We start from the raw sequence: 21,898 nt of genomic DNA on the forward strand, positions 1-21,898 counted from the left end.
CTGGAGTAGTTCACGTGCCATCCTCCACACTTTGTACCTATTCCTGCTCCTGGCTTTTGCACATGAAGATGTCCAGACTTGACAAGAGAGAGGTCAGAACCTCCTCAGACCTTATCTTCCCCACCCATGCCTGCCTGACGGCACCTCCAGACAGCCTGGCCATGCAGGCCTCTGACCCTTGTTTGGAGAGTCTTTGTGATGCCCGAGGAGAGGTGAGAAGCACGGCCCCTCTGGCATGGGGGTGTGTAATGGGGCAGGATTTGGAGGGAATGAGACAGGACTTGCAGAGGACCTGGAGTCTGGAGGGAAGGGTGGACAGAGAGGCTAAGGAAGGCCTTTGGAGAAGAAGGTCTGGGCAAAGGTCTGGCCCGTGGGCAGTAAGAATGGTGGGCTCATGTTGGGTACATTTAGCATGCATTTTCCTACCACCAGGCGATCACACTGTGACCAGGAGACAGACCTGCCTTCTAGTCCTGGGCTTTTTCCAGCATGTGCCCCTCCAGTTTTCAGAGAACCTCGAGGAGGAGGGCACAGTGGGATGTGCTGATGAGACCGAGGAAGCCAATGCGCTGCTCTGGGCACAGGGAAGCCAGGGGACTTTAGATTGTAGGTGGACAGGTTGTGGGAAGAGACTAGAGTGGTGGGCGGATGGAGGTGAGTGGGCTCCAGGAGAGACAGTCTGGAGGGATGCCCATTTGGCCATGCCGGCTCTGTGCCGCAGAAGCCCAGCCTGGGCCCCGAGGCTGCCCCACACCGGCCCCTGCAGCTGGCCTGCCACACTTCCCAGCCTGCTCCGGGCTGGTCCTCCTTGGATACTGGAGGATGTTTTCCAGAGCCGGAGGTTGCAGGTGAGCTCAGAAGGTGTGCATGCTCACTGCAAACATGGGCAGGTCCATGGAGAGCTGGGGAGGCAGCCGATTCCAAACAGCTTCTTGGCGATAGCGGTTCCCTCTCCAAAACATCCAAAGGGCATCATGTTTCAGAAGAACGCTGAGGAGTTTGTTGGAATGGCAGATTCTTGGGCCCCACGCCTGAGCTACTGAATCGGAAACTCTGGGGAGGGACCCGGCAAACTGTGTCATGGCCCTCCAGGCGACTCTGGCACCCAGGAAGTCAGCCCCTGGTCGCACGTCCCGCACCTGGCCAGGTCTGGTGCAGGAGTGTTTGTTAACAGACTCAAGGACCTCACTTGCCCCTGTGGCATCAGAGACCACACACACACAGCACCTGGGCTGCGGCCCTGCACACAGCAGGCGTTTGCTATGGGCCAGGAGGGGCTGCCCCAGCACGGGGCTTTGAGGTCTGCCTCCTTGGGGCAGGCTGCGCTCACAGAGGAGGGAGAGAACAAGGACAGAGGAGTCAGGCTGGGGAGCACGGCAACGGGTGATGTCACAGTGCCCCCACTCAGCCCGGACTTCAGGATGGCTGGCAGCAGCAAGCAGAGGGTGAAGGGGGCGGTGGGACTGAGGACACGTGTTGAGGAGAGACCGGGTTGCAGAGCCACCTAGACCCCAAAGCTGGCATGCGGAGCGCCAGAAGCCTCTCAGGTAACAGCCTGGGTGGGGTCCTGTTTCACACCGCAGGGCACCAGGGGGCGCGGTGAGGAGAGCCCAGGTCAGAGTAAAACCCACGGGCTCCTTTCCTTGGAGTCTTCTGCTGGTCTGAGGACCCCCGTCTCCTTTCCCTTCAGTTAAGGTCACACACCTACTGGGACTCTGTGCAAACAGGGACATCCAAGCCCCACACCCCCGATTCTGGTTAGTTTTGTCTGCAGAGGGCTCAGGCATGGATATATTTTAAAAATGGTCAGGTGATTTTAGTATGAGGTCTGTTCTACTTGAACAGGGAAATGAAGCAGACCCAAACTATACCCATGTTTCCTCTTGGGCGGAGGGTGCAGAGCAGGGGGTGGTACTGTGTGTCCTCCACCACAGCCCCCTGCTCCGAGGGCGCAGAGCCAAGGACCAAGGAAATGTTAAGCTAAGACTGGTAAACGCCTTTATTATTGAGAACTTATAGGAGCTTATAGGGAACAAGACCATTAACAGCCACATGAACAATAATGAATATTTGAGTTGCTAATGTAAAAATCATTAAGAAGAAGGAATAAAAGGGGTCAATAAATAAACACAGCAATTAGTAAGTCTTATGATCATGAAGGCACTGGGTGCAGGTTTGGATACGAAGGGGAGGGAGTGAAGAGATGTTCTCCTCTCTGCCCTGCTCGCCGCAGGCTGGGCCTACCCTGGGCACCCATCCCCTTGGCGGTTCTGGAGGCTCGAGCGCCCGGACGCTGCTCCCTCAGGCTGGCAGCTGTGGTTTTGCCTGAGCTGCAAGTCACAATGAGAGAAGCAGTCAAAGGTGGGCAAGAACCTGGGGAGGCAGATCCCCTAGGGCCAAATCCAGACTCCGCCCCTTGTTCCAGAGAGGGTCTCCCACTGTGTTTCAAGGGCTGGTTCCTGCACAGTTGACCTTCTGAGTCCCAGGGTCACTTTTTCCAGGCCTCCTGACCAGCATATCTTTCCCTGTGTTGCAGCTGACACTATTCTGGGGGTGTGTTTCTAGTGCTCACAGCTGGGACTGGTTCAGGGTACAGACGGCTTCCTCCCCAGCTGTGGGGTGTGCGGGTCCCAGGAAACCCGGATCTGTCCTGGGTGCAGCAGTGCTCCAGTGCTGTCACCATCAGGGGCTGGCGTCCTCAGGCTGAGATGTCCCCTCATCTCTCTAATCAAAATGACAGCCCCTTGGCTGCCTTCCTGGAATGGGTTTGTGTGCGTGTGCATCTCTGTGTGTGTGTGTGTGTGTTGGTGTATGTGTGTCTGTGTCTGTGTGTGCACCTGTGTGCATGTGTTTGTCTTTGTATGATGTGTATTTGTGTGCATCTGTGTGTGCCCATATGTCTGTGCATGTTTGTGATGCTTCTGTCTGTGCTAGTGTGTTTTTATACTGCTGTGTGACTCTATGTACGTGCCCACCTGCCCACACTTTCTAGAGCCCCCACTCCCCCAGCTGATGGCTGTGCTTGTTTCTTACATGTAAGCCCACTGGCTCCTTCCTGTCCAGTGGCTGTCATTGAGTTGTGAGGATGGACACCAGGCTACAGGGGCTTGGGGAGTGAAGAGCAGCAGCTGGAACAGGCCACTCCCTGGGAAATTTTGGCAGAGAAAAGGAAAAAAATAGAAGTCGGGGAAGCTTGGGGTCAAGGGAAGAATTTTGTAGAGGAGGGGAGACTTGAGAAAGTCTGAAGGCAGGAAGGTGGAGCCGTGGAGTGGGCTGTCTGTGAGGTGCTGGCCGGGAGGCTGGGAGTGAGGCTGAACAGGGGTGGGGTTGGGACGCGATGGGGGGGGAATGAGAAGTGCAGGGAAATGGATGTCAGCAGGGCCACCCTCCTCCTAGGACTTGTTCCCAAGCTCTGGGATTGCCCATTGTCCCAGTTTCTGGAGATGTCAGTCAGGAATGAGCTCCTCGCCGTAAAGGGGCGGACAGAGAAGCAAGTCTGAAACGGCAGCACATCTGCAGGTTGATAGTACTGCTCACGCACCTTCATGTTCATTACCACACCTGGTAATCCCTGCTTGCCTCTGCCTTGGACAGGTTCGAGGTGTTCTGGGACACAGATGCGTCAGTGTTTCACTCCTGAAGGCTTGCCTGGCCCCTGGGTCTTCACCCTTGTGCATCCCCACCCCATTCACACCCCCATTCCTGTTCTCATCCCCACCCCCATCCCCACCCCCAGCCCATCTCCATCTCCATCCCAGCCCTGTCCCCACCTCTGTGCCCATCCCCACCCCCACCCCCATCCCCTCTTCCCATCCCCACCTCCATCTCCCACACACACTGGTAATCCTACAATCATGCTCTCTCATGGTGGTTGGGTTACACAATCTTCCATTTTCCTCCTTCTAGCAATTTTTCTCCATTCCTGACCACCCCTCCCTATTCCTTCCCTTCTCATCCTCATATCTTTAAAAAATAAAAAACCAAGTTTTGAAATATACATCAAGTGCACAAAGACATACAGCTTACAGCTGTGAGATTTACTGAGAGTGGACATGTGGTAACACACTCCTGTCAGGATGTGGGACCCTGCCAGGAGCTCCCCGCCGCGCCCTCCGTTACTTCCCTCTCCCGGGGCCTCAGTGGTGATTGTGCGCCTGATTGTGGTGATCCCGCCTGGGCTTGACACCAAGGACATGTATTCTTAAACACCATTCTGGCTGACTCCTTTCACTCGCTGTTTTCTGTTTGTGAGCTTCATTTACGTGACTCCACTTAGGCATCTCATTTATTTACTTTCAGTGCTGTGAAGTGTGCCGCCGTATGAATGTACCGCTGTGTTACCCATTCTACTCTAGGTGGATATTTGGGTTATTTCCCATTTTTGGCAATTTTAAGTAACGCAGTTATAAGCATTGTTGAATATGAATTTTTATGTTACTCATTTCTGGACCTGGCCGTGGAATCACTAGGTCAGGGAGTGGGTGTGTGTGTCTTCAGGTGACAGTGTCAAACTGTTTTCAGTTTACGTTCCTGCTGGCAGCTTGTGGGGGCTCCCATTGCTCTGTAGCTTCCTTCCACTTGGTATTGTCACTTTAAAAATTTTTGGTCATTCTTCTCAGGGTATAGTGGTATCTCACGGTGGTTTTAACAGTTTTCCTGGAGGTTGAATACCTTTTCATTTGTTTATTTTGCCATTTGGATACACTGTCTTTTGGGATGAGCTTATTCAAGTCCCTTGATCAACTTTATATTTTTTTTTGTCTTTTTATTATTGATTGTAGGTTTTTTTTTAAAATTTAAAAGTGTATACTGAACTGTCAAGCCACTGGATGGTATATTTAAAACCAATATAACATTGTATAACACTGATACTTCAATTAAGAAAATGAATCCTGTGTAAAAGTGCTCTTTGGTTGTATGGAGTACAGAAATCTTCCCCCATACTGAGGCCTGCCTTTTCATTTTCTCAATGTCGTCTTTCAGTGACTAGAAATTCATAAATTTAAGGAATTTTTTTCTTCATGAGGGCATGAAAAAATATTTTCCTGTGTTATCTTCTAGAAGTTTTATAGTTTTACTTCTAACACTTAGAAGTATGACCCACCTGGACTTGATTTTTGGGTGTTGTGAGAGAGTAGTAGCTGTGTGACTCCTGCACCATATGGAGATTCAGCTGGCCTAGCACCACGTACTGAAAATGCTGTCCTTCACTTGCTGCTCTGCAGAGCCGTAGAGAAGCGGGTCGTTTCTGAGCTGTCTGTTCAGTGCCATTGTCTTTTTATCTAGCTTTGCACACGTCCTACACAATCTCAGTTATTCTGGCTTTGAAAGTTCTGCAACCCAGCTTACCATCACGTTCTTTGTGTTCCGTCATCCGCAGGGTTACCTTGTCTGTTAGGTCCTTCTGTGTCCACATAAACTTTCAAGTCAGCTTGTCAGGTTCTGTAAACAATCCTGTCGGGATTTCAGTTGACATTATATTGAATCTGCAGCCCAATTTTAGGAGAACTGACATTTTTACAGTGAACATGGCATATCCCTCCATTCATTTCGATGTTAAAACATGTTTTTTTTTTTCAAAAATGTATAATTTTCTGTGGGGATTTGTACATCTTTTGTGAGATTTATTCTTGACTTCAATATTTTTGAAGGAGTTGTACATAGTATCTTTTTAGATGATTTATTTTATCAGCTTATGGCTGATAATTAGAAATGCAAATGATTTGCTAAACTCACTTGTTCTAATAGTTGAATTTGTAGATTTGTTTGGGTTTCTATCATAATAATACTAGTTAAGAACACTGGTTTTTAGAATCTGACTTGGTTTTGATTCTAACCTCACCATTTACTAAATGCAGCACTTTGAGAAAATTACTTCATTTTGTTCTGAGGCTCATTTCTCTCTGCAGAATGGAGACACTGTCTCATGCATTTACCGTAAGAAACGAGTGAAGCACGAATCATCTTGAGGGCCACCCTTTGCTACTGCATTTGCTGTCTTTATTCCCTCCTCTCCTGTTAACTTCACAGGGCTCCCAATTCTGGCATTTCCTCTGTCATTTTGTGGAATCACGCCTCATAAATGCATTCCCGTGCCAACTCCTGTGGGTTCATCCAGTGCTTGAGTTTCTTGGCGTTTCTGTGGCCCTTGACATCTCCATCTCTGTGATGTCTTTTTTCCAACACCAAATGGGTGGAGTTTTCCACATCAACCAATTCTTCAATTCTCCAATACCAACTGTTCAATTCAACTCTGACACAAACTAATGCAGACCTCACAGGTTAAGGCTTGGCCCCACGAGACTGCCACTGCCCCCACTTTAGATTCTAGTTTCAAATCTCAGGGGCCACCTGTACTTTTGACCAATTGGCTATACATTCAGGAGTTCCGAGGGCCCCTTCCTCTGCTTTGACAATTTGCTAGAGTGATGCACAGAACTCAGGAAAATGCTTTATTTATGTTTACCAGTTTGCTATAGAGGATATAAGTTAGGAACAACTAAATAGAAGAGATGAGGGTGGCACAGAGCTTCCTTGCCCTTTCCAGGCACTCCACTTTCCGAGTGCAAACCTGGAACCTCCTGAACCCCACTGTTGAGGGATTTTTATGGAGGCTTTATTATGTGGTCACAGTTGATTAGGTTATTGGCTATTGGAGACTGAACTCAATCTGCAGCCTGTCTCCCGTCCTGGAGGATGGGGGTTGGGCTGAAAGTGCTAACCCTGTAATTACCTGATGGGTCTCCCTGGCCACCAGCCCCCATCCTTCAGGAATCTAGGGCTTCCCCCATGAACCATCTTATTAGTGTACAAAGGACAAAAAATTCCAAAGGTTTTAGAAATTCTGTGTAAGAATGGGGGACAAAGAACAAATACTGATGATTTTTATTTTATACTACAGCATGTTCTCCTCCGCAAGTGTTTTCTCCTGGCTTCCTGGTCTACCCAGCTTCCCCCGCACCTCCCCCTGCTCCCACCCCATCCGCCCCATTTCTCCTTCCTTCTCTCTGCCAGTCTCCTGTCCAGATCCTCTTTACCTCCCATGCCTTAAATGTTGATTTGTTTTTCATGATTCTGTTCTCATCCCTCTTCTCAGCTCATTCTATACAAATGAGATATATGACAATCTTTGGCCTCATCTTTTACCAAATTTGTGTATCTGTAGCCATGATAATTTTCTTGGATACAGGGTTCATATGGACAGTTGCCCCTGGGTATAACTCTGTGGGTTTCTGTATGCCCCAAATGTGCTTACCTCCAACACCCAGCTCAGAGACAAGAGCAACCTTGGCGTGTCTCTCTCCTTCCTCCCTGCAGTTAGTTGTGATCTTTCCCTCTTATGTTCATTCTCACTGCCATTACATTGGTTCTGTTTCTCATATTTTTCCCCCCAGTTGGTAAAAAATCAGCTTATTTGCTGATTTCCATCCTTCAAGCTTGTAGCCATTGGTTTTTATGAAGATATCCCCAGATGCTGTAACAAATAACCCTCTATATATCAGGGGACTTAACACAATAAAATTTTTTCTCATGTCATTAAAAATCATTTGGGTGTTTTGCAGTTAACTGCCATGCAGTGATTGAAGGATCCAGGTTCCTTCCATCTGTGTCTCTGCAATCCCGTGGCACCTTTGCTTCTTGGCACCTTGCTTCTCAATCTCCTTGCATTCCTTCCAGCCTTTGAATGGGAAAAGAAAGAGAGTGAGAAGTCACATTAGATCACCCATGGGCCAGAACTCAGACACAGGACTCCACCAAGATACAAATTGGGTGGAATAGAATTCTTGGCTGGCACCTTGATTTCCATCATGAAGTTTGCACAAAGAATGGGGAGTACAAATCCTTGGTGCACAGCTATACATCTGCCCTGGGCATCCTTCTACAACATGAAGCTGACAGTGCTACTCCCTGCTCAGAGCCACGCAGCAGCAGTCGCCCAGCGCCTGAAAGACAAAGATGGATCTCTTCAGCACAAATGTTCAACAGGAAACAAAGGCCCAAGGGGGGTCCCCTCATGGTTTGACTACCTTTGCCGACAAACTCACTTTTCCGTGCAGCCCTCTCCTTCCACCTGTGTGCCCCCTGTGTGTCGGCCATACTTCCTGAAGTTCTGAGCAAGCACACTCACCTTACTCTTACTCCGCCTGGCCTCCTGCTGCTTATGTTGTAAGACTGTTGCATCTGGTACTTGCTTCAGTCTCACATCCAGCAAATCTTGGTTTTATGCTTTAGGCTTCAGAGATATTGAAATATATTTTAACTTTTAAAATCAAATCATGCTACTTCCAGCTTTAAACATTTTCCTGTTTTTCTTCCTGTGTCTCAGTAATGCCTACTTGCTATGCAGAACTAAATGCAGGCACCAGTCCCTTCTAGCAGTCACATCTGATTCCTTCTCCCAGGTAAGCTGGGGACCCTCCCGCATTATCAGTCCATGTTTCTATCAGAGCAGGTGGCACATAGCAACACAGCATCATGCTCAGCTCTCTTCATGGAGGTCTGGACAAGGAAAGGGTCCAGTCCAGTGATTCGCAAAGTGTGGCACCCAACTAGCAACACCAGTTCCACATGGGAACATGTTAGACATGCAAATTCTCAGACCCTACCCTAGATCTACTGGATCAGAAACCAACAGTCTGTGCATTACAAAGCTCTCTAGGTGACTAGGGAGATAACCACCGGTCTCCTCCATCTCTGTATCTGGCAGTTCTGGTTCCAGAATAATTGTTTCTTGAAATGAAATCAATTAAATTCTGCCCCAGGATGTAGTTGTGACTTTCCTAGGCTGGGTGGGAAACTGCTCCTGGCGTCCTCATGACACTTGTCTCCTGTTACATGGTCCTTCATGCTCTAGTGGCGCCTCAGACGGTGGCCCCCTTATGGGTAGGGATACTGCTGTGTTCACCTTTCTATCCCCATGCCCAGTACAGAGTAGGTGTTCAGTGACTTTGTCCAGTTTAGAGTCTGGATATATGTGAGGAAAAGACAAGTTCCATCCTCCCATGCAGCTTAAATTCTAAGAAGGCATGCAAGAAAATAAGGTGTAAACAAATAAACTTAACATGGTTTCAGATAGTGATATGTCTATGATGAAAATAAAATAAGGTGACATGATGGAGAAGGGTTGAGTGGCCAGTCTGGGATAGGAAATTAGGGAAAGTCTTCTTGGGAAGGTGACATGGAGCCAAGATCTGAATGACAGCTCCGTGAAAATCTGGGAGATCAATCCAGGTTGAGAGAAGAGTGGAGTTGGGTGTGTGTGAGGACAGAGAGAAGGGCAATGTGGTTAGGGGAGGGAGAGGGAGACAGGCAGCATGGAGGAGTTTGGGTTTTTGTCTGAGAGTTATGTGGAAACCTTTGGTGAGGGATGTCAGGTGGGAGAGTGACTGAACATGGGCATGTTCTGGCTGCTGTGCACATAAAATAAGTTGTGGAAGCAGAGAGGCCAATTTGGAAGCCCTGTGACTATCTGGGGGGTACAGAGGCAGCACAGGGAGCATGGCGTTTAATCATGTGGATCCTGGTGCCAACTACTCACATCTAAATCCCGGCTCCACCGCAGGTGCATGACTTTGAGCGAGTCACCGAGCCTCGACTGTGCCCTCTGTCAGAGGGAATACTAGCAGCACTTAACTCATAGGTTTGTGGGTAAGGCTCAGTGAGTTCCTACAGGCAGGATGTGAGCACCCACACTGTGAGTTATTTTATTTTGTAGTATTAGCTGCAGTAGCAGTGGGAGTAATTGTGATCAATAGAGAATGGAGAGGAGACAATAGATTCAGGGTATTTGTACAGGCTGAGTTGGCACGGTGGTGATACATTGGGTTTTAAAGAAGAGGAGAGAAAAGGACCCCTAGTTTTTTGCCAAAGGTTAGTGGTGGTGTTCAACAAAATGGGGAAGGCCAATGGAGTAGCAGGTTTTGGGGTGTGTGTGTGTGTGTGTTTATCAGGAGCTCAGCTCTGAACAGCGTGGTTCTGAGGCACCGAGAAGGGACGTCTGGCAGGAGTCTGGCGATGGGAGCCTGGGAAGAGTCGATGGCTGGAGGCATGTGGAGACATGGCACTGCCAGGGCGTCACCCCGGAGGCTGTGCGGGTGGAGAAAGAAGAGCCCCGGGCTCTGTTGCTTTAACGGTGGAGCAGAGGAGAGGCATCCTGCTTGGAGCCTGAAAAGGGCAGGCGGTGCGGTGGTGAAACCAGGAGGAAGTGGAGTGAGGGAGGCAAGAGAAGAGGGAGAGAGAGCAGCCAGGCTGCCACGCTGCCCAGTAGGTCAGGCAAGCCACCCACCAAATACAAAGCAGATAATTGAGTCTAGAAACACTCAGGTCATTCGCTGAATGGAGGGATGAAGTCTTACTTGTCAGTTGGTAATTTTATACGCAAATCAATTCGATTAGAAGTCTGTATGTACACTCTCCTTGGTGCGCAGCAAGAATGAGACAACGGGGCAGACAGGCTTCTCAGGGGTTACCCCGCCCAGGGGGGCACTGCAGGTTGGAAGAATCCACCTCTTCCATTGCTCATAGTGGAGAAACATTCCCGTTTCCTCAGAGTTTTAGACAACACCAGTGAAGGGTGACCCAGACTAGGGTGGAAAAAGTTTTTGAAGCTGGAATCCAAACCTGCCAGTGACACCACCATTTGGTGCAGCTGTTTTGAATCCAGGAGCATATTAACAGTCACACCATTTCTATGACTTTCCCAAAGCAAACCAGGAACCTTTAATCTTTTCTCTATTATCCAGTAAGGTGGGGATAGCTTAGGCTGACAGTTCTCAACCTTCCCAGTGCATCAGCATCCCCTGGATGGCTTGTAGAATACAGGTCCCCAGGTCCCTGCCCAGAGGCTGATGCAGGAGGCCAGGGAGGGTCAGAAACTGCATTTCTAATGAGCTCCCAGCGTCAGTAGGTGACGTGGCTGACAACCTCAGGTCTGGATTCTACACTCCCTGAGAGCGGGGAGCTCCCTCTTGCTTGTCTGGTTCAGAGGAAGCACTCAATGCATCTGTATTAAATACGCCTCTGTGGATCCCCCAGGGCTGAGGAACGGGGTGAGTGCCATGGTGAGGGTCAGGGACAGACAGCTGTCACCCAATTTGCTGCTGCCCCTGAGCTTCTCCCCCTGCCCCAGCAGGCACCGTGGAGGACACTCCACCCAGCTTTCGAGGGCAGAGCGGCCACCTTCAGACTCTGCACTCTTCTCCTTGAACCATTCCTTCGCAGGTTTCCTCCTACACATGGGCTGTCAGAAGCCTTTTAACAACTCAGTTCAGGCTGCATCCTCTTGGGCGGAGTTCAGGCAGCGGACACAGGGACACAAAGATTTAATGCGTAATGATTTCCCCGGATCCATTGTGTAGCCCCTGGGGAAAGCCAGTTCCTCCTCTCCACCCTCCAGGGCCAGAGGAACTGGGGTGGGGGCCTGGCACATGGCTTTTGAGAGAAGGAATTAGTTAAGTCTCCAAGCAAAAGGCACGCTGGTGGCCACATCGCACCAGCACACATCTTCTGGTGAGGGGCTCTGCACCCTGGCTGTGCACACAGAGCCTTCTTTCTTTCTTGAGTAAAAGTGACTCTTTCACAGCCTGCCACAGGCTCAGGAAACGGAAAGTCCCAGAATGCCCCAAGCCCCTCCAGTTTGTGGGGGGCACATTGCCTTCAGTGACCTCTCCCAAGTTCAGGGACAGCGCAGGGCCTTTGCACGAGGCTGAGTCCAGGGAAAACAGCAAGTTCGGTAACCCCTGCCTGCCGGGAGCGAGAGGAGAGCCCTGCTGGCCGCCCAGCCTTGGCCAGGTCGCGGTCAGAAAGCCGGGCGGAGCCCCTCTGGGCCTCCCGGGCTGCAGCCCAGGCAGAGCAGCAGGGCCACGGCTTTTCTGAGAAGCTGCTGATCTCAACCCTGCTAGCTCTGCATTCCTGGATGATGAGGGAGGGATTCCAGTGTTTACTCTGAACAATGTTTTCCTGTGTCTGAACCGACTGGGTGTTAAATTCTTCCAGATTTCTGGCTCTACGTTGCAACTCCAACGGCACAGAACCAGGTTTACGGTAGTTGGCAGGGGAGCCAAGCCAGGGTCTGTCTGGGCTCCTCCTGCGTCTAGAATTTCCTCCCGGTGGATGGAGAGCTGTGAGCGCTGGCTCAGTGGGCTCCACGCCCGGGAGCGGTTTGTGGTGGTCTCAGCTCGGGGCTCGGAGCTGTGCCTTTCACATTTCCCACCACAGAGGGCAAAAGTTAGCTTTCCTCTTTCGAAACACAGCAGGGAGTGAGGAGCTGAGTTCTAAAGGTTAGGCCTTGCCCGGTTTTCCCTGATGGTGTAAACACAGAAGCCGAGCTCATAAGTAATTTATTCGGTGGGCTATTCTTGTTTGGTTTTTGGGGCCATATGCAGGGGTTCAGAGCTGGATGGGGCACAAGAGTGGCAGACCCCACAACACTGCTGGGTAGGTTACTCAGAAGTGTGCTGGTGGGGGTTGGGTCACTGTGACTTTGCTGTTATTTGTTGCCATACAACCACATGGGGTGTGAGAGACATTCTTCTCTTTATCAAATGCTGGTGCTTCAGTGGCTTTCAAGGTACTGAGAACTTCAGAAACCAATAGGATCAATTACAAGATAAAATTCCAATTCCAGTGCTTGTTACTCTCACTGTGCACAATAAGCAGTTTCTTCATCCTTACCCTGTGGGATGGTGAACAAAACAGGGGGCACACTCCTGGGACCCCACTATGTCTTTCTCTCTAGAGTTAGGTGAAGCTCCAGCCTCTGGGCCAGGCGACTGTCAGCCTTCGGAGTCAGCACAGCCCACCTCTCAGTAGGCTTGGGGCAGACAGTTTTGAGATGCACATCATTCTAGACCCTGTGCTCTTGGACCCTGGAAATCTGTCCCTGAACCCTTTTATGATGTGTGTGTGTGTGTGTGTGTGTGTGTGTGCACATGCGTGCACACAGACAGAAGGGAAGATTGGTCCAGGACCTATGGGGAGCCATACAGCATTTATGTTGAGGAGCTGGTGAAGTAGTTCTGTGATAGAACTTGGCATGATGATCTGGCTGGCTCGTTTCACAAAGCCATTTGGATGCCAAAGACTTTTTTACCTGGTCTTAAAAGAAACCACTGCAGTTTCAGCTCTCTGTACCTCTCAGGTACCGTGTGAGGCAAGCACCCTAGCACCGTCTCTGAGCCCCCTTCTGTCCTGCCCTATCCCTCCCTCTGTCCCTGACCTGGAGCCACATCAGAACACGTGCTGTGGCAAAACTGGCTGTCAGAGGTTGGCCTCATCTCTGTGTTGCTTTATAGCCATACGTTCTTTACTTACCTGTGCTCCTTTCTTCTAGAAGGCATGGCCTTGTTTGCTGGAGGTGGGTGTGGACTGGAAGGAATTATGCAGTGAAATTGCTTCCACTGCCGGTGGAGTAGGAAGTCCTTCTCTGTTCAGTCTCCTGGGTGGAATTTTCCCCTGGAACGTCTGGGAAGAGCCTTCCATCACTTAGTTATCTCTTGCTATGTAATAAAATCACCCCAAACTCAGGTGCTTAAAACAAACATTTGTTATCTCCCAGTTTCTGTGAGTCATGAATATGGGGGTCACTCAGCTGTGGGCCTGTCTCAGGCGTCTCCATGAGGATGTGGTCATTGCATAGGTGGGGCTGTCTGCCCTGGGGAGAGGGCCCACCTGCAAGCTAACTCACATGGCTGTTGGCAAGAGTAAGCTAGTCACGGGCTATTGAACTCAGGGCCTCAGCTCCTGGCTGGCTGCTGGCTGGAGACCTCCCGCAGATCCTTGCCCCATGGGCTTCTCCACAGGGCAGCTCCTAATACGGTGGCTTGCTTCCCCCAGAACGGATGACAGAGCAAGACAGACTGTGAGAGTGAGTATTTAAGATGGGAGCCAAAGGATTCTTGGGACCTAATCTCAGAAGTGACATCCCCTCACTTCCATCATGTTGTGTTTGTTTAAAGTGAGTCCGTAGATGTTGCTCACACTCAAAGGGAGAAGGTTTCATGAGAAGGCGAATACCAGGAGTTGGTGTCACTGGGGGCTGCCCGCCTCAGGCCTTTGGACCCAGCTGCTGTCACATCTGTCAGCCTGCAGGCCCTGCCACCCCAGCAGTTCTGACAAGCCAGTGGCTGCGAGGGGCTGAGGGAAACGAGTTCCAAGTTCCTTATTCTCCTCCTGGGAGCTGCGTACCTGCCTGGGCATAGCATTCTGAAGACTTCTCAGGGCAAATAATTCTGACTTTCTAAATGAGTTACTCTTAACCTCTGTTCTCTCAGCCCACCTCCACCCCAAGGGAAGCAGAGGAGCCTCAGACAGCATCCGCATAAGCCACCCTCTCTCTGTGGTCTCTGTCATTCCCCTACAGCTCTGTGACATAGCTGCTGTCCCTGGAGGTCATCTTGTCCCCACCTTTGTGCCAATGGCTTCACTATTCTTTTATCAGAAGGAAACCCCAGGCATAAACCAGAGAATAGACTTATACCATTAAGATTCTTGGTCTTCACCACAAAAGCAGACAGTTATATAGATCTTTATGGATCATGAAATACTTTCACCTGAACTAACTGGATCATCACAACGTCCCAAGAGGCAGGATGCTTCTTATCCTGGAAGATCAAGTAACTTGCACAGATGGGACGTGATGAAGTGAAGCCTGCGCTGAAAACCAGTTCTCCTGACTCCAAGTACTGTGCTCCACCCTGTGTCCTCTTTAACATTGCTTAGGCTCCAGATTATTCCCATTAGGAGTCTAGCAAGACTTCCTGGCTCAGGTTCCCTCATTAAGTCATTCTAGACCAGGACTGCACAAGCCTGAGAACTAGAGCTCAGCTGGGCCAGGGATGTCAAAGCTGAAGGCGGCAGAGCAGACATGGCTGGTGACTGGGGAGACACGGAGGGTGGGTGTGCATGTGTGTGCGTGTGTGTGTGTGTGTGTGCGTGCATGACACAGGTGCCCTGGTCTGTGTGTGTATATGTGTATGTGATCACCTATGTGGCTGCAAGTGGGCGGAGCTGCCTCAGACCTGCCCAGGCTCAGGGATGACCTCCAGAAGGTGTCCGGTTAGTGAGCAAATGGTATAAGTGGGGCTGTTGGGACCTGGGAAGTGGGGTGGGTGGGGTGGGCTGGTTGAAATGTAGGGGTGGTAGTGTTGTCAGACTTGTGCTGGAGGGTCCCCTGAGCCCATCCTCTGACCCCCCTGCTGCTCCATTCTTTTCTTTTCTGATGGTTAACTTATTGGCCAGTTTGGTAAGATACATTTTGTTACTAATTTCCTGGAAACTGGACCACATTGTTTTGGCATCATGGAAGACACCACAGTCCTACATATCAGCGAGGGTGATGGCAGTCCGGCCAACTGGCTCCTACCATTGCCTAGGCCCTGTGCTCGATGGTTTATTTAAATGATCTCATGACAAAAATCCTCATAACAATCCAAGGATAGTTCCTATTACTGCCCCTCTTTTACAGATGAGAACATTGAGTCTAAGGAATTTTAAATATCTTGTTTCTGGTCACATAGCTAAGAAGGAGCTGGCCTGTCTGGAACTCACGCTCTTAATTCTAATGCTGTCCTTTACACCAAACAATCGTGTGCTTTGCGGCTTTTCCATGTTAGGAACTTTGGCTAATTTTCTTATCAGGTGCCTCTTGAGAAAAGGAAATGCACACAATATCACACAGAAACAACTAGAACAGCAAGGAGAGAGCTGGTTTTCCTGAAATGCTATACAAGGATGGATCTTAAAGGCCAGGCATTCGCTGGGGGGACATCCACACCACACACTCCAGGAGGGCCTGTCCCCAGATTTTTAAAGTATTCAATGCATCCCTCTCCCCTGCCAAGGAGACACATTATAGCCCTTGTTGTTTAATTGGATTGCTGACTCAACAAAAAGTCCTTTTGTCAGAACTTCAAGACTTCCTGGCATGTTACCCACACATATTTCGATGTGGATAGCAGTTATGTTTCACTGTATACTACTTGTATATTTGTGCCTAGAAAGATTCACTTGAAACCAGTAACTAAAGACTTCTCCCCAATCTCAAAAGACCTCTTCCTTGACCCCTGTGGAATTGATGATCGCGATTTTCTCTTTAAAGCATAGGCAACAGTTTTCTATATATTCAACTGTCCATTTCCCCCGGCCATCTGTATTAGTTAAGATTTTATTACATTTTGTCAGTTTATCTTTCTTGTTCTCTGTTTCTCAGAAACCTTGTGAAATGAACTGCACCATGTGCTTGCAAGAACTTGCAAACCGAAGAAGTGAGGGCGAGAGGAGGTCAGAGGAAGGTGAGCGAGTCTGCTCCAAGTCAGTCCTTGGGGTAGACAGCAAGCGGGCCCAGAGGTGACTGGAGTTGAAAGATCCTACTTCTGAGCCATAAGAAGCAAGCTTAGGAAGAGAGGGACGGAAATACATATCAGCTAAGTAACACGCAGTGGGGTAAATGGCCCTGATGGATGAGGCCCAGGTGGGGATGTGGAAGCGCGTCCACAGGCCTAGCTGGCCTCCCAAGGTGGGTGTCATTGGGGCATTGAAGGACAGCAAGGCTGTGCATCTAAGCTTGTTATCATTTTGAGGGAAGAAAACCCCTATCCATTCACAGGCAGCCACATCCAGTGGTGTGTGGGCACCCTGAGGCTGCAGCTGGTGGCAGTGAGACCAGCGCTGTCTGCTGGGAGTGGAGGAGACGCACAGTGGGCAAGCAGGGAGGGAAATGGAGGTCTGGAGGGGAGACAAAGTAGGGCTTGAGCTGGTGTTAGGTAACTTTAGGCCCTATGGACTTTTCACATCAGCCAGGGTTTCACTTTGTCTTTTGAAGAAGGCTGAATCCTGGATGGCCATGACTTTGAGTTACTGCACTGGTGTTCTTTTCTGGGCACATCACAGGCAGGCTCTTATTTAATCTACTCCTGCAAGGGAGATGTCCCATTTTTCAGATGGGAAAACTTAAGGCTCTGAGAGAGTGGGTGGGGGGCAGTGATTTGCCCACTTAAAAGCAGTGACAGTGCTAGGAACTGAACGCAGGCCTTTCCATCAGCCATGATTGTTCATCATGTTATTTAACATCTCACCTTTGCTGCTTGACCCTCCCCAGTCGCTATTGTCAAGTCAGCTAGTCACTGGTTTCCCTTGGGTCCTGCGCAAGTATATAGCTGCCTAATACTTAGGTTTCTAAAAGTCCTTAGGCCTTCTAGGGGAAACTGCTGTGGCAACTGCAGTTACGTCCATTTAGCTAATGATTTTGATGGAAGTACCTGGGGACAGAGAATGTGATGCCCGAGATCCCTCCTCTTCTGGAATTTGCCTACTAGTTAGTTGGTGAAGACAAAATACACAAATGAGTAAAGCATAAGACATGTCAGTCAGAGACAATGCTACGCAGAGAATTAAAATAGGAGATTAAATTTTCAATGAACATTAACATGGTAGTGACAGAGGGTGACTTGAGGTGGTCATGGAAGGCCTCACTGAAGAATTTGCATTTAGGCTGAATCCTGACTCAAAAAACCAAACACCCCACGCGGAGATCAGGGAAAGGTGTATCCCGGGCAGAGGGAGCTGCTGGAGAATGATCCTTGCGTGGGTACTAGCATGGTGTGTTTGAAAGGAAGAAGGCCGGTGTGGCTGGGGCAGTGAGCGATGGGGAGGGAAGTGCTAGCGAATGCCAGGGGGTCAGCAGGGGCTCAAGCAGGGCCTTGTGCAGGCCAAGAGGAGGGCCGTGCATTGTGTCCTCAATGGGCCAGGAAGCCATTGGCATGTTGACAGCAAAATGGTTTAATCTAATTTGTGTTAAAAATTATCACTCTGAGTTCTCTGCGTACAAGGAATTATAAGGGAACAAGAGTGGAGAAGGGGGAGTACTTAGCAGATATTCAGGAGTCCAGCAAAGAAATGTCGATGCAGAAGTCAGGTGACACCCAGGGCCGGGCGGGGGCAGGCACTGAACTGGATATACTCCATGAAGAAGTAGGGAATTCAAGACAAGCTCTCGAGTTTTGAATGGGCAGTTTGGTGAATGATTGTACCTCCATCTGACATGGGAAAGATGGGGCAGGAACATCTGAGAGAGTAAGGTCAGAATATACAAATGGTGATGTGAAGATGGCAGGTGGACACATATGTTTGCACTTTGAGGAAAGGGTCAGGCGAGTGTTAAGATTTGGCAGATCTGTGAGATGTAGAGCCACAGAACTGATGGATGTCACCTTGGGGACATGTGTAGACATGAAAGAGAAGGGAGCCCAGAAATCATCAGTGAAGACTGGGAAGGAGGGCAGCAAGTGGCAGGGGAGGAAAACAGGTCCTTGTGGTGTCACGGAAGTCAAGCAGGGAAATGCTTCAAGCATGGAATGGTCTATCCATGACCATCGCGTCTGGAAGGCCAGTGGGGAGGAGCCTGGCGTGCAAGAGGAGAGGTCACTTTGATAGAAACAGTGACACTTTATCCTTCACAGTGGAGGAAGACAGTGTGCGCAGGAGCAGGTGGTAAGTAGGGGTGATGCTGGGGAGCCGGAGGTGTTCCCCATGCATTCCCGGATGTTCCCAAAGGAGTGTGAGGCAGGGACATGTGCTGAGAGTGAGAGGGAGAAGGAGGTGGAGAGGAGGTCTGAAATACTTGTCTATGGGGTGGGAGAGTGAAAAGACACAGAAATGGGGGAAAGTAGGATGGGCTTGCTCTGTTGGCTGACTTTGGGATGGAGAAGCACTAGTGTGGAGTGTTAAACAAAAGGATTCTGCAGCTTGATGGCCTGGCTTTGTCCCACGGTAGTTGTGTTCCCTTTGACAAGCCACCAAACATCCCTATGGGCTTTAGTTTCCTTGCTTGTAAAGTGGGGATGATATGGTATCTGTAGTTACAAGGATTAAGTTGGTTAACATAGGTTAGGTGCTTAGACTGTGCCCAGTACACAGCCCAAGGTGGAGAACTGTCGGCTGTCGTCATGCCCTGGGGCCAGGCTGCACGTGCATTTCTCTCCCATTCTGTCTAGTAGCTGAGCTGGAGGCACCCAGAGAGTCCAAAGGTTGGGTTTGATGAGTACCGGTGTTTTGTCATGCAAATATGGTAGCAAGGGGGGAAGAATAAGGGCGTTAAGGTTGTTTGCAAGGGATTATAACAAAGGACCATGGAATGTGAGCAGGATAAAGCAGGGAGTGAGGGCAGGAGGAGGTGACAGAGGGAGATGGATGGGTGGACTGACATAGAGGAATTGCTCAACTCAAGCTGCCCGAGGGGTGAGCTGGAAGGACACACAGGGTGATAGCGAGGTTCACAGTCAAGGCTTGGATGTAGTGTGGTTATTGGTGATGATAAGAACAGTGGCCTGACCACAGGGGCAGATGGCAGAGATTGACAGGAGGGCAAGGTTAATGGAACTGAGTAGATCAAGGAAGGCTGGACTGCAGGTTTGCATGGCCCACTCATGACATGAAGAAACCACTATGGATGATAGGAGTAATGTGCAAACGAAGCCAGCACACCAGGAGCTAACGTGGTCTGTGACTGCAGGGCAGAGGTGTGGGAGCAGAAGCTGGCACCGACCTGGGGGGGAAGGGCATGGCACCGCCTAAGAGCTTGAGCTCCCGAGGAGGAGGAAGGAAGGTGGTTTGAGAATGGCTGTGGGGGCTGAGGAGGAAGCACCCACCTCCAGGCCTGGAAATGGAGGCTCGTGAGGGGCAAAACAGCCCTCCCTCGAGAGGCCTGCAGGGACGTGGTGTCCTGAGGACCGGGGGAGGAGACACCTCCTTGGGTGATGATCCCACAAAACACTCTTGGCAGAAAGGCCCAGGGGTGTACAGGGGCCAGGGGATCCCCAGATTTCAGCTTCTTACCCTCAGCTTTCCAGTTCTGGACACAATTTCATCAGTTTACTCAAGGCTCCAAGTAGATCCCACGCCTTTTGATCCCCTTGGCAATTTTCTCAGCAGAATGTGGTAATAGGGTCATTTTGCCGTCCTTTGAGAGCACAGGGAAGGACAGATTCTCTTCCTGGGAGGGTCAGGAAAGGCTTCACTGAGTGGCTGAGCTATGCTCTGGGTTTTGGAGCACACACAGCCCCTTAGAAGTGGGGAGTGGGGAGAGAGTTCAGGGACTGATGGGGTGTCGAGTGTGCATGAGCCTGGTGTGGGTAGGAGGAGAGTGTATAGGGAGGGAGGGGAATGGAGTGGTGCTTCTCTGGGACTAGATTTTAAGGAATGTGAATTTTATCTTCCAGGCAGTAGGGAGAAAATGCGCTTAAAAGGGAAGTGTGACGTGATCAGACCTTTCTCAGTTGGTTTTCTCTGATTAGAGTAATGCCTGGTGTAGTGCTTGGCAATAAGCATTCAGCCAATATTTGTCAAATGAATGAATGAATGGATTTATAAATGATGATTCTTGCAGTCACCATATGGAGGATGAGCTAGAGAGAAAGAGAATAGAGGTAGGGAGACAAATTTGGGGAATGGAGCCTGAATGAGGGAAGGAGTTGAGTTTCTAATTTGAATGTCAGTAGGGATGGTGATGCCATGGTGGAAAGGACGTGGGGACAGAGATGTTCATGGAAGCACAGGGTGATGACAGACACACTTTGGTTTTGAACAGGTTTAAGTTAGATGAAAAGGCAAAACACTTAGAGAAACTTGTTTAACAAGCAGTTGGGAATAAGAATCTAGTCTCAGAAGAGAGATGGCTCCTGGGAGCACATTTTGGTTGATTATCAAGGTCCCAGTGACCCTGAAGACATGGAGTGATAAGGCTTTGAGGACGTGGCTAATTTGACCAATCTCAAAGGAAAAATGACTAATAATTCAGGATGCCAATATATAGTTATTAATAATGAGATATAGACCTATGGGTTATTTGAGATAATCAATTTTCAAAAGATTGCTGAGTGAACAGGAGCTAAAGGGACCACTTCTCTCAACTCATACAGCCAGGGTGCCACCCTTTTTATTCAATCACTTCTCTAGGAGCAAATACAGGTGTTCTCCAGCCCATGGCACCCTCATCCTTGCACAGTGCTGGAGGAAACTTGCAAACTTTGCAAGGATCTTTTCCACACTTCCTTGCTTTCTCAATAGAAAATATGGGACATAATCTGACAATTTCTTGATGGCTCAGGGACCTGATCAAGAGCATCAGTGATTTCTATTGGGAGATTGGCGGCCCCTTCCCTAAATGGCTCATGCTTATTGTGCTTTTACAGGGAACTGATCTGCCTTTTATTGTTCTGTGTTTCCTTTAGCAGTCACTCAGTGTCCTGACAGTTTGCTGCAATATCTTGTACCTCCTTGTTTGGAGAGGATATTTGGGTGGGCTTTACTTGGCTCCTATGCCCTAAGCTCTAGGCACCACCCCTTGGAAGTTTAGAGTTTTTTCATTGACCCTGTTGCTAGCACACCCGGTCTTAAGGAGCACTGCAGCATTTAGGATGTTTTCAGGGCAGTTCCCCTGGGCATAGGTGGTCTGGGCCACAGGCTACTGATTCTTGTTAACGTCTTCCCTGACTCTTCTATGGCTGGGGTGGTGGTAGCAGGGGCTTCAGCTACAGGTCTCCTGCCTGAAGTCTGCCTGCTTTGGTGCCGGGAGTGGTTGTTCACAGACTGTTGTATTTCTGGCCTCATCACTATGGGGTGTGCTCCAGTGAATGACAGCCCTTGGAGCTGGTAGGAACTCAAGTCCATGGTAACACGCATCCCACCTGTTCTTTCCATGAAGGCAGGAGGGCAGGGAGCACTGAGCAGCTCCATGGTCAGTGAGAGGGCAGTGGCTTCGGTAGTGCTGAGGTCTTTGGGAGTCTGGAAGCCTTCAGCAGCTGACATTTTCTGAGCACCTTTTGTACACAGGTTTATAAACAGCAGAAGGGCACCAATGAATTCTTCATCTTACAGGACACTGCTCATTGCTTAAAGGGGCTAA

The 21,898-nt window shown here is 49.6% G+C and overlaps 1 protein-coding gene across 2 annotated transcripts in view; it reads left to right on the forward strand.

The window, feature by feature from the left end:
• The first annotated feature begins 1,409 nt into the window (after positions 1 to 1,409).
• The window catches only part of CDRT4 (CMT1A duplicated region transcript 4), a 29,783-nt gene continuing 9,294 nt past the window's right edge, over positions 1,410 to 21,898 (forward strand). Inside the window, exons 1-3 of one of the 2 annotated variants that reach the window (XM_073232941.1) lie at positions 1,410 to 1,547; positions 8,327 to 8,402; positions 16,208 to 16,289. The gene's annotated coding sequence lies outside the window, so the exon portion shown is untranslated. The remainder of the gene's footprint in view (positions 1,548 to 8,326; positions 8,403 to 16,207; positions 16,290 to 21,898) is intronic. The other variant, XM_073232940.1, reaches the window with a different exon arrangement.

The sequence above is a fragment of the Manis javanica genome, chromosome 4 (assembly GCF_040802235.1).
Source record: "Manis javanica isolate MJ-LG chromosome 4, MJ_LKY, whole genome shotgun sequence".
NCBI lineage: Eukaryota > Metazoa > Chordata > Mammalia > Pholidota > Manidae > Manis > Manis javanica.